Raw genomic sequence first — 15,182 nt, 5'->3', positions numbered from 1 at the left:
GCCGCGAGAGCACCACACGCAGGTGGAGTCCACAAGACCGCGCCGGTCCAGGTGTAGGCAGTCCTTTTAAAGGTCCAAACCACAAGAATTTTCCTTTGTCCTGCTGGACATTGGAATGTGGCCCTATCTTGCGAAAGCAGGTTTTTACAGAAGCAGAACCAAGCAGAGTCAGTAATCTCTAAAGGTTATCTACAGTTTCTACTCCTGGAGCTACTGAGTCAGTGGGAATCAATCTCCTGTGATTCTGGTCCACAGGCACAGGAAAATTACCTTTGTGAGTCTCCAGGTCTCAGTCTGGAAGCTGAGGTAACTACCCTATTGTTTAAGCAAGTAAGTGCGTGCAGGTGCCAGAATAGCAGGGTTAAAATTCAAACAGCAGTTTTTACCTAAGTATGGTTGCTACCATACTTCATTCCGGCCCCTTCTCGGTGGTCTTGACTCCAGGGTTCGATCCCACAACAATATGAGATGTGTATCTAGAACCAAAGTAAACTTTGCCCATGGGATGGCAAAAAAAAACTGACCTTTGAACTGTCCATGTCTAGATAAGTCAAAGGTACTGTTACCTGAGAATTAAATTCCTGGGTCACTCGTGAGAAGGAGATGGAGGTTCTTGTGCCACTGAAATAAGCATTTTCAGGAGCCCCCACGGGAGGATGAGATGTGGAAGATTTTATTGGAGTGGAGTTACATTCCTCAGCTTCCAATGTCCCATTTCCCCCAAGCCAGTCCTGAAAGAGGGGCAGCTGGGAGTTCAGCAGTGCCAGAGGAGGGACAGTGTCCAGAGTTTCTGTTCCATGTTGCAGCCAGTGGAGTTCAGTATCCGAGCTGAATCAAGTCCGTTAGTCCACCAGTGGCGCACAAGGCCCTGAGCCATGCTGGTGCCTGGGAGCGTGCCCCTGCAGCAGGAGTGGTAGGAGCCAGGCTCCCTGGAGCAAAGAGAGGAGAGAGGATTTCCTTTGTTTGGAAGTTCGTATATTTAGATTTTGCGCCCTTGCAGTGGCCACTTTCATCTTGGCCACTGACTTGCTTTCAGGTGTGATTTATGGGAAAGCACCTTCCCATCATCTCACTTGGACCTTACTGGGCATGCGTCTAAGCTGCCTTGGTCTAGTCCCTTCCCCCATCAGTCAGCAGGGAACAGACTCAGAGTGAATAAATGGCATGCCTGTATTATTTGGCCTTCCCTTTCACTCCTTTTCTGTTAAATAACAACCAGGTTATTACAATGGATGGCATCAGTTCCTAGGAATATTTTGGGAGTATTGCATATTTTGAAAAAATTGTTTATGAAAATTACTTATGGTCCTCTCTTTGTTATTTTTTATTTTGTTGTCATTAACTAACATGATGCTACTGATGCATGGATATGGATTTATTTAGTTTCACTTTTTTTTCCCTCTCTTGTAAAAGAAGCATATAATTACTTAACTTCTCTTAGGGGATGGAAGAATCCTCCTCTCTACTTTCTATTACCAACAAGAGTCTCTCATTTTTGGCTGGCATTCAGATTTCTAAATAAAGATTTAGTTTTTGCTTATTTTTTAAATGATAAAGTAAACGCCATCTGAGAAGAGCCCACTCAATGCACAACAAATGGTGGAAAATGGGAGGAGGAAAAAACTAGGAAAACTTAGATTGGATTTTAATAGTTTATTTATGATTGTAGAACATTTTTATTTTATTTTTATAGATTTTGAAAGTCTTCCTGGAGTTTCCAGCAGTGCCAAGTGTTGGAGAAATTTTTTCTGTCCCTCTGATAGTGAAGTGAGGAAAAGCAACCCCGCAGGAGGCGATTGAAGAGTGGTCACAGGTAATGTCTTCTCTTCCTAATACTATTGATATGTGTTCAGTACTGTTCAGTAATATACTTAAAAAAGCCCAGTTGAACTTACATAGCCAAGTGAACATTATCTTTTTGAGAGGCCATTCTCTATCTTCTACTCAAAACATTAAACATTTTCTCTGCATCTTGATCCTCTGGTACCTTTCTTTATAGCATCCTGTTTTCTGTGGTGGCAAATCTCAACCCTGTGATGGTGTATTTGAAAAGTAGTAGGAACTTTAGAACTGGATGAATCAGGGGAACTCTAATTTTAATAAAAAAACAGAAGGAGCCCTGGTCGATTTTGCTCAGTGGTTAGAGTATCGGCCCAAGGACTGAAGGGTTGTGGGTTCAATTCCCAATCAAGGGTATGTACCTCTGTAATGGTTTGATCCCCAGCCTTGGCGGGGTGATTGAGGGGTAGGAGGGGGCAACCAATGAATGTGTCTCTGACATTGATGTTTCTCTCTCTCTCCCCCTATCCTTCCTTCTACTCTCTCTAAAAAAAATTCAATGGAAAAATATCCTCAAGTAAGGATTAAACACACACACACACACACACACACACACACACACACACACAGAAGGAGCAATAATATAACAAAAACAGTTTTTCTTTTTGTAATTTTTATCTGTATTTGAAGGCTCATATTCCATATTGAAAAAGTTATTTCTAAGAAGAGGTGACTCTAAGTTTTAAACAATGATATTGTTAAAATAAGAGGTTAGGCTTCATATCTTACAGAGAAGCATATATTATTTGACTATATAAATCTTGGTATTCTTTCTTTCTTTTAAAATTTAAATTATTTATTGTTTAAAGTATTACAATAAGTTTCCTTTTCCCCCCATAGACCTCTCTCCGGCCACTTCCACCCTCCAGCATATGCCCTCACCTCCCTACTGTCTGTGTCCATTGATTATGCTCATATGCATGCACGCAAGTCCTTTGGTTGATCTCTTACTCCCCACCCCCCATACCCACCCTCCCCTGCCTTCCTTCTGAGGTTTGACGGTCTGATTGATGCTTCTGGCTCTATTTTTGTTCATCAGTTTATGTTGTTCATTATATTCCACAAATGAGTGAGATCATGTGATATTTATCTTTCTCCAACTGGCTTATTTCACTTAGCATAATGCTCTCCAGGTCCATCCATGCTGTTGCAAATGGTAAGAGTTCCTTCTTTTTAACAGCAGTGTAGTATTCCATTGTGTAGATGTACCACAGTTTTTTAATCCACTCATCTGCTGATGGGCACTTAGGCTGATTCTAAATCTTAGCTATTGTAAATTGTGCTGCTATGAACATAGGGGTTCATATATTCTTTCTGATTGGTGTTTCTTAAATCTTGTTATTCTTATTGAAATCAGTCAATCAGTCAGTATTGTAGAAAGGGTTCTTATATTAATCAGGTTAAATAGGATGAGATCTGAATTTCCTTATAAGGTATACATCTAAGACTTTGTAATTCACATATTACTGGTGGTGTGTTTTGCATTTTCCCCTCAAAGTGTTATTAGAGTGTTGTTAAAAATGCACATTAAGAATTCAAATGACTAGGCCCCAATCTAGTGTGTCAACATCAGAAACAGAATGGTAGGAGGCAGGGTTTAGGAATCTGCCTTTTACAGGTATCACCAAAGATTTACATTCTTACCTCTAACTAATCTTTGTATTTTTTATTTAGTGGTTTCCTTGATTTTTGCTTTGAATATAACAATACTAATCTTACTTTACTGTTTTGACACAGGACTATGTTCTCAAGTAGCTCATTTTTAGATCAAATGAAGAATGTAATGGAATATAACTATATAAACTTTAAGTCTAAATTTAAAATGTATATATTTTTTCCTTGGACGTAAATGGATAGATCTGTATTTGAGATCTAGATGCCAAATACTAAATTTTATGAAACATCTCCTCTTCACATTTGCTAATTTGTGCTTCAGGTTTCTTATTCAAATAGAGGCTAAAGAGTAAGGGGTAGGTAAGCATTGGAAGCACCTGGGGTCTGTGACACACTGCACTTACCATCCAGTCCAGCATTTTTCAGTAAACATGTGATGGAGGTTTTGCTGTGCAATTTATGGTTCAAACAGATGAAATCCTTTCTTTCCTGTGCCCTGAGATTTGTGAGGTTCTCTGAAACTTTCAAGGAGAGTATTAACGTGAAATGAAACAGGAGGCTTTGCTATGAAGTTATTTTCATTACTATGTACATTCTTTAGTAATCATTCTTATAAATTTATTAATTTTACAGAATGTAAGCACTGTGTATAAAGTTCATTATTTTATAGATATTTTCGATCCTATAAATTATACCTTTACTTTAATATTTATAATATTATATCATTCTGTGCATGTTAATATTGAGAGATAATAATATACTTTATGTAAAATAAAAATGTGGCAATAGATTTATAAGTCAAGTCTATTACTTCAGATGCTTGTTTCTTTATTAAAATGTTTAACATATTGACATAAACTATTTCATTAAGTTTGTACTTTAAAAATTTGTGTTAAAATACAGCATAACACAAATTTTACCATTTTAACCATTTTAAGTATATAGTTTAGTATTAAGTATATTTAGATTTTTGTGCAACTGACCTCCGGGATGCTTTCATCTTGCAAAATGGAATCTTTATATACATGAAAAAAACTTCTCCTTTACTCCTCCCCCAGCCCCTGGCAACCACTTGTTCTACTTTCTGTCTCTATGAATTTAACTATTCTAAATACCTCATATGAGTAAAATCATAAAGTATTTGTATTAAAAAAAGATTTTAAGATTAATTTTATATATGGAGAAAGGGAGTGGTAGAGAGAGAAAAATAGAAACATTAATTTTGAGAGAGAATCATTGATGGGCTGCCCCTGCAAGCCCCCCACCAGGTATCAGCCTGCAACCCTGGTGTGTGCCCTGACTGGGAATCGAACTGGCAACCTCTTGGTGCATGGGTATACACTCAACCACTGAGCCATACCGGTCTTTTTGTCACTGGCTTATTTCACTTGAAATAATGTCCCCAAAGGTCAATCATATTGTAGCATATGTCAGGATTTCCTTTCTTTTTAGGGTTGAATAGTATCCCATTGTATGTGTATTAATTCATTTGTTGACCAACATTTGGGCTGCTTTCCCCTTTCAGCTATTGTGAAAAATGCTGCTCTACATGGGTGTACAAATATCTGTTTGAGTTCCTGTTTTCACCTCTTTTGTGTATATACCTAGAAGTGGGATGACTGGATCATATAGTCATTCTATTTTTAATTTTTTGAGGAACTACCATACTGTTTTCCACAGTGGCTGCACCATTTTACATTCCTACCAATAATAATACAAAGGAGTTCCAGGTTCTTCACGCCCTCACCAGCACTGAGGTATTTTTTTTGATAGTAGTTATCCTAATGGGTGTGAGGTGATATCTCACTGTGGTTTTGATTTCTATTTCTCTATTGATTAGTGATGTTAAACATTTCTTCATATGCTTGTTGACCATTTGTATATTTTCTTTGGAGAAGTGCCTAGTAAAATCTTTTGCCCATTTTTAAATCAGGTCATTTGTCTTTTTGTTGTTGAGTTGCAGATATTAATCCTTTATCAGTTATATAAGTTGCAAGTATTTTCTCCCATTCTGTAATTTGCCTTTTCATTCTGTTGATGATGTCCTGTGCACAGAAGTTTTAAATTTTGATGTAGTTCAATTTATTTTCATTTTTGTTGCCTGTGCTTTCAGTGTCATATCCAAGAAATCATTGCAAAATCCAGTGTTTCGAAGTTTTCTTTTATATTTTTCCTCTAAGGGTTTTATAGTTTTAACTCTTATGCTTAGGTCTTTGATCCATTTTGAGTAAATTTTTGTATATGCTGTAATAGAAGGATCCAACTTTATTCCTGTCCATGTAGATATCTAGTTTTCCCAACACTATTGGATTAAGAGAAGTTTATATTTTTAAAGACAGTTTAGAATAAGGAAAATCAGTCATAAATGGCTGTGTTGTGTCTATGAAGGAATTCTTATTATGTCCCCTGTTTCTAATTAAGATATTTCAGAAAGTAAAGGGATTTGAAACTCACTTTAAACTGAGATTTAATAATTGTAGGTAGGCATAGAGCCCTTAAGTTTTATGTTAGTTATTCAATGGACAACGACTTCATATATTTGCAATTTAATTATGGCAAACTTTGAGTTTTGGTCTTTGGTAGGTGTGTGTGTGTGTGTGTGTGTGTGTGTGTGTGTGTGTGTCCTGTTACAGGCTTTTCCCAGTTAACTCCAGCCAATGAGAGATTCTCTAATGTTTTTGGGAGCTTTTGTTTCAAGACCCTAAACAGAATCAACATTTTCATGATAAAGAATAACCAGTAATGCTCTGGCCAGTGTTCTCAGTGGTTAGAGCATTGGCCTGTGCACTGAAGGGTCAAGGGTTGGATTCCCTGTCAAGGGCACTTACCTGGGTTGCAGGTTCGATCCCAGGCCCCAGCTGAGGCACATGCGGGAAGCAATCAATCAATATGCATATCACATTGATCTCTCTCTCTCTCTCTCTCTCTCTCTCTCTCTCTCTCTCTCCCCCTCTCCCTCCCCCCACTTCTCTCCCACCCTCCCTTCCACTCTCTCTAAAAATCAATGGAAAAAATATCCTTAGATGAGGATTAACAAACAAACAAACAAACAAAATAGAATAACCTGTAATAAATCCCAGGAAAATCTATAGCCAGCTTGAACAAGTCACCTGTCTGTGTAACAAAAGTTATTTGGAACCTGTTTTTGCCTCTTAGCTCTAAAAAGCAGTTATGTACGCTGACACAATGATATTTACACTGATTTTGGAAAGGTCAAAAACCAAGTATTGTGCCCTTAGAAGTGTGGTTATTTTTTGGGAGGAGAGGAGGGTGTTGAGGGTGGATTTGGGAGAATACTAAAGCAAATATGTGTAACTAAGATAAAAGCCTGGGGGAAGATTCTTAGAAGGTAGAGGGAGAGACTTAGGTGGGTGTGGGAGTAACAGATACTGAAAGGATCTAACACTTTAGGTGTATTACTTCTTTGGAGGAAATGATAGCAGGTACCAAAGGTAGCACAGCAAGGACCACAAGTAAAAAATGGGCCTGAAGGGGTTGAAGACATTTTGATATAAAACGTGTATGATAGTCCTGTGGAGATACTGCCAGTGGAATTCATGTGTTATGGATTTTGAGAGCGCCGAATCCTAACCACTAGACCACCAGGGAGGCTGTGTTATGGATTTTGGATGTGGTCTCAGAACAGTGAGACAAATAGCAGGTAGACAGAGGCAATTACAGATATTCTGAGCTGTTGGGAGAATTATTTGAATACAGTATCTCAGGGTTAAGAGCTGTCTACACGAGAAAAGGGTAGCAGTGAAGCAAAATGCTATCCGTTCTAATGTAATACCGGAATGCCTGAGTCATGCAGAATTGGGGTGGTGAGCGAAGAATGTTTCTCTGTGGTTTCCCTGGCTTTGTGGGGAACCAGTGGCAAGCCATTTCCAAAGTGTTTTTAAAATATATCTTTTTATTGATTTCATAGAGGAAAGGAGAGGGAGAGATAGAAACATAAGTGATGAGAGAGAATCATTGATTGGCTGCCTCCTGTACACCCCATACTGGGGGTTGAGCCTGCAACCTGGGCATGTGCCCGGACCAGGAATTGAACTGTGACCTCCTGGTTCATAGCTTGTTGCTCAACCAACTGAGCCATGCTGAATGGGCACCAAAAGTAGTTTTGAATCAAAATCTAGTCTCAAGATTAGTCTGGGACTAGATTTTCTATGGAAATAACTCAAAAAAGATGCCTAATAATGACTTCTTAATCAAACTAGCTATCTTATGCTATCATTCTACAATTTATTCATTTTTTGTCTCCTCACATGTTTCATCACCCTTATAATTTTGTTCTGGATGAGTTGGGATGTTCTCCAGTTCTGTATGTGTCTTTTATTGAACAGAACGGCTTAGAATAAATGTATATGATGTATGGTTAGTCATGTTTCTATGTCATTTTTGACATCATTCTTGGAATACTTTGTCTTTCTTGGTCTTTAAGGGTGCATTGATGCCCTCAGAAAAGTGACCAATGACTTCAGCAAAGACCAGAGGTCCTCACACTGTGGTCCCCAGATGAGCAGCAGCCTCTCCTGGGAAACTTGTTAGAAATGTCAATTCTTGGATCAGAAACTCTAAGGGTAGAGCTCAGAAATCTGTATTTAATAAGCCCTCTTAAATAATTCTGGTGCATGTTAAAGTTTGGGAAATGCTCTGGACACTCTCATTACCTACAAACTATTGTCCAAGTAATTCATTTTTGCTAGTTCTTGGTCTCCTGATCAGATAGATCAGGGTTTCTCAGACGTTGGTGTGCACATGAATTATCCAGTGAGCTTGTTTCAAAAATTTCAGAGAGCAATAATGCCCTAACCTCATGCTTCAAGATTCGGATTCAGCAGGTCTTGGATGACTCACTGGTGAGCAAACCCTGCCAGTTATCTCTTTCAGCAAGCTGCCCCAAGTAGTTTTATCTATGATCTGGACCAATGAATGTGTCTTGAGTTTCCTTCAAGCCCCAAACTGATGTGATTTAAAATGGCCTTTTTTGAGTTCAATAGCTGAAAGCTTGGGTCCAGAGCTTTATTTGCAAAATACTTCTTGGATTATTTTTCACTGAAGCCATTATGTTCAGATTTATTTCCTTGAAAAATATGGTTCTTTCTTGCCTACCCAGATTACTATTTGAGATTTTTCTGAGGCTTATCCTCTTTGGCAAGGCAGTTTGCTCACTAAAAGAGCTTTCTGATGCTTGTAAATTTAGAGATTGCATGATGTGGTTTAAAAAAATTTACAATAATTATTAAAAAAAACTATAAACATTAGTTCTAAAGAAGTACCGCTTTTTATGGAGATCTTTTTTTTCCCTACTCTTAGTCCCAGCCTGGAAGCTTTTTCCCTATTTCACTGTCATCCCTACTTTTGTTTGTTCCTTTAATTTTTATAGTACAACTTTATGAGAACTATTTTTTATGAGTTTTCCTCTTGTCTCACTGGTTGTCCTTCTCAGTCTTTTTTCCCCCCATAATAAAAATAATACTTTAAGTTTATTAAGTACTCAGATATTTCCACAGCAGGTTCTTTTTAAAAAATATTTGTAATTGATTTTTTTTATTTTATTGTTTAAAATATTACATATGTCTCCTTTTCCCCCCATTGCCCTCTGTCTTTTTTTTTTTTTTATTAATCTGTCTTTCTCTAGGGCAGGCCCAAATTCTTTTCTTTACATCTCACCTACATGCTCTCCCCTCAGGCAGGGCCTTCATGTCTATGTGGTCCTTGCCTGTGTTACCCTAACGCCACCCTTTATAAAGGAGCATCTGACTCCCACAGCTCTCTTTTGAACTTGAGCCCCATGTAGTAAGCTGCCTACTGGATGTCCCACAGGCAGATCAGGGTAATGTATGCAAAACTGAACTGTCATTCTCCCCCGCCCACCACCCCACTCCCCCAGACTGGGCCTTCTCTCATGTTCTCTGTCTCAGTGAATGGCATCACCATCACCCTTATGTAGCTGCATTTATCCGGCATTTCCCACATGTCAGGCACTGTCCTAAGAGCTTTCATATAACTCCTCACAAAACACTTTGAGATAGATTCTGTTATTATTCCCATTATATAGATGCGGGAACTGAAGCATATTGAGTTTAAGTAACTTTCCCAAAACTGTTCATTGGTGGAGATGGACTCCCAGAGCAGGTGGTCCTAATCATTGTGCTCTGGTACCTTCCTTTCTCAGTAGCCTGAGCCCGAAATCTAGGATTACCCTTAGCTTAGCCTTCCTCCTGGCCAGCCCTCCTGAGCCCACCTTCCAAGTCTCCCTTAAAAGCACACTTCCACGTTCATTATAAGTGTTCCAGTCCAGGTCTCTTGCCCCCACTGTTATAATTGGTGTCCTCTTTCCATCCATTTCTTTATATTATTGTCAGTCTTATTCTCTCTAGTAGTAACTCTCATCATGACACCTCTACATTCGCCAGCCTCCCCCTCCACAGTCAGTCATCCAGTGCAGGACAAATCTTCTATTATCCACTTCACTGTTGAGCAAACCCCACCAATTCTGAGGAGCAGGACCTTCAGACATTTGCAGAATCTGGCCGTGAGTTGACTGCTAGAAGAGGGCAGGTAATACCTGGGTGGTAGCTGACATTTTGAGGGCCAGGAAATAAAAGAGAAATGTTAACTTTTGAGTAGTCTTTGCCTCTTTGGGAACTAAGTTTCTAATTACTGTAATTAAAAAAAAGTCAGAGTCTAGTCTGGCCCAGAGAGAGACTGACAAGAAAGTGCTCTCCTCACTCCAAGTCTGTGCTCCAGCCATAGTGAACCAGCACTCCCTGCGGTACATCATCTTATCTCTTCTTCCTCTGGGCCGTCGAAAGTACTCTTCCTTCTTTCTGGAATACTCTTCTCCCGCTGCCCCATTTGCCTGGCTAACACTACCATTTTTATAACAACTGTAAAGGTTTTTTCTGATCCTACTTACATCCCAAAGTTTGGGTTAAGTGCTTTTTCTTATTATGCTGCCACAGCAAACCATTCTTTTCTTACCATGTGACTCATCAAACTTCGTTTTAATTGTCTGTTCAGTTGCTTCTTTTAGACTGTAAATTTCATCTTATTTATTTCTGTGTTTCTATCACCCAGCAGGGGTGTTAAATAGAGGTTGATGTATGGAAGATTAAATGAGTATTTAAATGAGCTAATTGATTTCTGCCACGCTTCTTATCTCTGTACAGTAACTTTAGAAGGGGGATATATCAGTTAGGGTTAAGCTCACCCATAAGTAACTACCAGGATCAATGGCTTAAACAAATTAGGGGATTATTTTTCTTCCTCATAAATAAATCTGGAACTAGGCTATCCAGGCTTAGAAGAGTGGTCCCTTGATTATTAGGGACCCACTGTCTTTCTTCTCCACTCACCTGGGTGTGATCCTGGCACTCCTGTTCTCATGTCAGCACGGCTGCCGGAAGGCTAGCCACCTGCAGGACCTCATGCTAGGAATCGTCAAAGGTAGCCGTCAAAAAGCAAAAGGAAGCTTTATTAACAGTCTGCCTTCTGCCCCCTCTCCATCCCTTTCAGGGGCTTTCCTGAAAGGTCTTCAAGGATTTCCCCTCTACTCATTGATTGGAGGATGTCACAGTATCACTTCTGGCTGCAAAGGAGGCTAGGAGATAGTTTTTTGTCTTAGTTCTTTGCTGCTTGGTACAAAATCAGGGTTCTGTTAATAAGGAAGGAGAAAATGAATATTAAGTGGTAACAAGAAGTCTCTAAATAGCTTAGGATGATTTCTCCTTAAGTGATCACAGTTTTAGTAAATAATTTTCAGATCAGTATGGCAGCACTTTTAAAAATAAATAAATAGATAAAATGGATTTCAAAGGAATCTTACCTTTTTTGCCTCTAGTCACTTTACATAAAATTATCAATTTTTTTATATTTTAGGAGTTTTAATTACAGGCATCTAAAAATTGAAAAGATTACTATTATGAATCTTTATTATAATTTTTGGGGGTATTTGCACTTGTTGATTTAAGAGGATGTTTTCTTAAAGTCTCATTGAGATGTCCCCAGAATCTGCTGGTGGAGTGTAAATTGCCAGAACATCTGGCAAAAGGTTTGGCAAGAAAAATCAAGAAAAAACTGAATCTTTTATCCTTTTTTTTTTTTGTTAATCCTCAATATTTTCCATTGATTTTTAGAGAGAGTGGAAGGTGGGGGAGAGAGAAATAGTGATGTGAGAGAGATAAATCAACTGGTTGCCTTCCACATGGGCCCCAGCTGGGGCTTGGGATCATGCCCTTGACCGGGAATCGAACCCTTGACCCTTTGGTTCCGGGGCCAATGCCGTAACCACTGAACCACACCAGCCAGGGCTGAATCTTTATCTTTTTAAAAAATATATATTTTTATTTATTTCAGAGAGGAAGGGAGAGGGAGAGAGAGATAGAAACATCAATGATGAGAAAGAATCATTGATCAGCTGCCTCCTGCATGCCCCCTACTGGGGATTGAACCCACAACCCAGGCATGTGCCCTTGACCAGAATCAAACCCAGGACCCTTCAGTCTGCAGGCCAACGCTCTATCTACTGAGCCAAACTGGCTTGGGCTGAATCTTTATCTTTAATCTCCTTCTGTTCAATCTTCTGTAAATCTAAATTCTTTAAATTGGATTTTTTGGGGAATTTAACAACTTGGAAAAATGCTGAGGAAAGTATAAAATGGAAGGAAAAGAAATCAAGATTTAGTCTCAAGTCATTAAATACTTCAAAAAACATCCAATTATATTAGTTGTCCTTCATTCCACTATATGGGTGTCCCATATATAGATTTAGTCCTCTTATTATTGAACATTTAGTTTGTTCCAGTTTTTCGCTATTAGGAAAACTCTTTGGTGAATGACTTAGTACATTTGTACATAACTTCTGTTTGGATTTCTGTTTTTTTATGATAGACTTATAGAAGAATGAACAGAAGAGATTAAAGATATAGAACTTGTATTTGTTGATACCCATTGCCAAAAGTTTCGCCAAATGTATATAAAAACACATATATTATGCTTCTGATTTTATAAAATTTATGAAATTATTAGAAAATATAGAAAAAAGAATAGAAAAATGGTTGATCTCCTTTGGTGGTCTTAGAGTGATTTTTGCTATCTTCATATGCCTGTATATATATTTTGCAGTGCTTATTGTTTTTATTATTTAAAAATAAATTCAGTTGAAAATAAAGAATATTCTGTTTTGATGATCTGTTGCTTTGCTATCTAGGGTCTCAGAATCAAATCTGAAATTTTAATGATGATGTTTTAATGAAAGAAAAATAAACACATGGAAGATATATCCTATAGGGTTTATAATTTACATATTACATGTTTTCCTGCATTTGTTTGGGGACAACTTTTCTAGCAGTTTAGACCAGTATTTTTTTTCTTAGTGTCATTTGTTGTAGCGATTAAAAACAATAGCACTGCAAAACTTAAAATCTCCCTTTTAGTAGCTGGACTGTGGTATAATCTCTATGTAGTCATAGGGTCATTTTTAGCATGCCATTTCCAGGGCAATCCTGTTAATATATGTGTACATATTTGTTTCTAGAGGCTAAAGTGGAGAGGATCATGGAGCATATGGGCTCATGTAACTGCCCCTCAATCAAGATAAGGTGACCCAGTGACCTACTTCATATTCACAGACTCTGTAGCCAGGAATAGATCAATTTTAGAGACATATTCCAGAATGTCAGATAAGGGGAGAGAGTATGAAAAACATGTTAAATATAAATCAAAAATGGTGTCAGGTAAAAACCAACAACAAAAACAAACCCTTGTATCAATAATATGCAGGTGGGGATTTTGGAACTTAAGGATGGGAATAAGGTTTGGGTTTTGTTTAGGGGGAGGGAAGATTTGCAGGAACATTTTAAGCATTTAAACATTTCCCCAGGCTCTATTGAGAATGAGCACACTTTTCTAATGTAAAAACATACTCTGGACTGCTACTAGATTCCGCCTCTAATTCTGTTCCTCTCAATTGAGAAAATAATATTGATAGACATTATTAAGACCCTAATCATAGTTTTAAGTAAATTTGTATTTTGTTAAACATAATTATCTGTACATCATCTATATTTATTTGAAAAGTGGTACTTAGTCTGAAATAGAGTTTGGCAAACAATGGCCCATGGACCAGATCTGGCCTCCTGCCTGTTTTTCTATACACCACCAGATAGGAATAGTTTTTACATTTCTAAATGGCTGTGGGGGGTGGGGGGTGGGGGGGAGAAAGACAAAGAAGAAAGTGTGTAGAGAGCATAAATGTATCCTGCAAAGTCTAAAATATTTACTATCTGATATTACAGAAAAAGTTTGTCAACCCTTTGTCTAAAGCTGTGGTTTTCAAGCAGAGGAAAGTTTGCCCCCAGGAGACAATTGGCACTGTCTCAAGACATTTTAGACTGTCACAAGATAGGGAAGGTGGGGGTAGGGATGCTGCTGGCGATTAGAGGGTAGAAGCCAGAGATGCAGCTGAACACCTCACAGTGCACAGAATGGCCTCTCTAGACAAAGACTTAACTGGTCCAAATGCTGACCAAGACTCTCTCCTTGCCCAAACTGTAGTTAGGCTTTTCTGAGCCTCCTCCTCAAGCTGGCTTCAGCCTTGGCCCCGTCCCGTGTTTGGCCTGCCTAGTTTTAGCAAGAATTCTGTTGAGTCAGTTTAGTGAAAATCCCCCCACTCTTCCTAGCTGGTAAACCTGAACAAATTCTTTATCCCCCACCCTTCATAGCTGACCACCCTGCGTTTAGCAAGAGTCCTGTTGGGTCAGTTTAGTAAGAATCTCCCTACTGTTGATGTCTTGCCTTACTAATTTTCCATCTCTGACCCCTGCACTCTGCTTGTTGGTATAAATCCCCAGCTGTCTTGGCTGTATTCGGAGTTGAGCCCGATCTCTCTCTTCTGTTGCAAAAATCTTGACACCTATTGCAGTAGTCCTGAATGAAATCTTTTACTGGTTTCACAAGTGTCAGAATATCTTTTCTGTACATCAGTAGTGTAGAGGTTGAGCAACCCTAGTTTAAAGTGGTGCTTGGTACATGTATGAATTCAGGAAACACCTCTTCAGATGATTCTGTGGGAAGTTCCTCTCTGCTTCTGGGGTTCCATTGTTTTATAGGGAAGAGGGACTAACCAGCACAAATATGCACAAGGGAACAGTTATCTTCAGGACTTGGAAGAGGTCAGTTGTAACGATATTTTACCCCAACTATATTCCCAGGGCAGAGGGAGGGCAGTCTGGATGGGGTGGCCATGCTGTGTTTGGCCCTGGCTCTATTCCCTGGGTTTCCTTAAGGATGAACTAAGGTTGACTGTGTCTGTGGGGATTTCATTGTCAACCCCCCTTCCTCCCCAATATTTTTTGACCTGTTGGAATCGTCATTAGAAGATGAAACATTGCAATCTTCAGTCCAAAGTAAAATGCTAAAAGGCAAATGTATGAACTTGTTAAAACAAGTTTAGACAGTTATTAAGCAATAAATAGAATTGATTAACAGTGTCTCTCCTTGGGCTCATTTAGAGGTGTGGTTGAAAGGAAGAGTGCACACAGGGTTTGAAAATGCATTTCTGTATTTTGGGTTAGAAGTTAGGGAGATTGGAGATCTTCATTGGTGAGAGAGAGGCAAGAGAAAGCTTAAGACAAAGGAAATGTTCAAAGCTGTCACCTTACTCTCCTTGTATAACTGAGTCCCAGATCCCCTTAGAACGTGCCCAGCACCTATTCTATCCA

General features: G+C 38.8%; 1 protein-coding gene across 6 annotated transcripts in view; it reads left to right on the top strand.

The window, feature by feature from the left end:
* The window catches only part of FHIP1A (FHF complex subunit HOOK interacting protein 1A), a 215,329-nt gene that overhangs the window by 57,913 nt on the left and 142,234 nt on the right, over nucleotides 1-15,182 (top strand). For all 6 annotated transcript variants that reach the window (XM_079770882.1, XM_079770881.1, XM_079770883.1 and 3 more), the window contains one exon: nucleotides 1,694-1,813. The gene's annotated coding sequence lies outside the window, so the exon portion shown is untranslated. The remainder of the gene's footprint in view (nucleotides 1-1,693; nucleotides 1,814-15,182) is intronic.

Source organism: Cnephaeus nilssonii (genome assembly GCF_951640355.1).
Source record: "Cnephaeus nilssonii genome assembly, chromosome: 5".
Taxonomy (NCBI): Eukaryota; Metazoa; Chordata; class Mammalia; order Chiroptera; family Vespertilionidae; genus Cnephaeus; species Cnephaeus nilssonii.
This window is presented reverse-complemented; position numbering and strand designations above follow the sequence as displayed.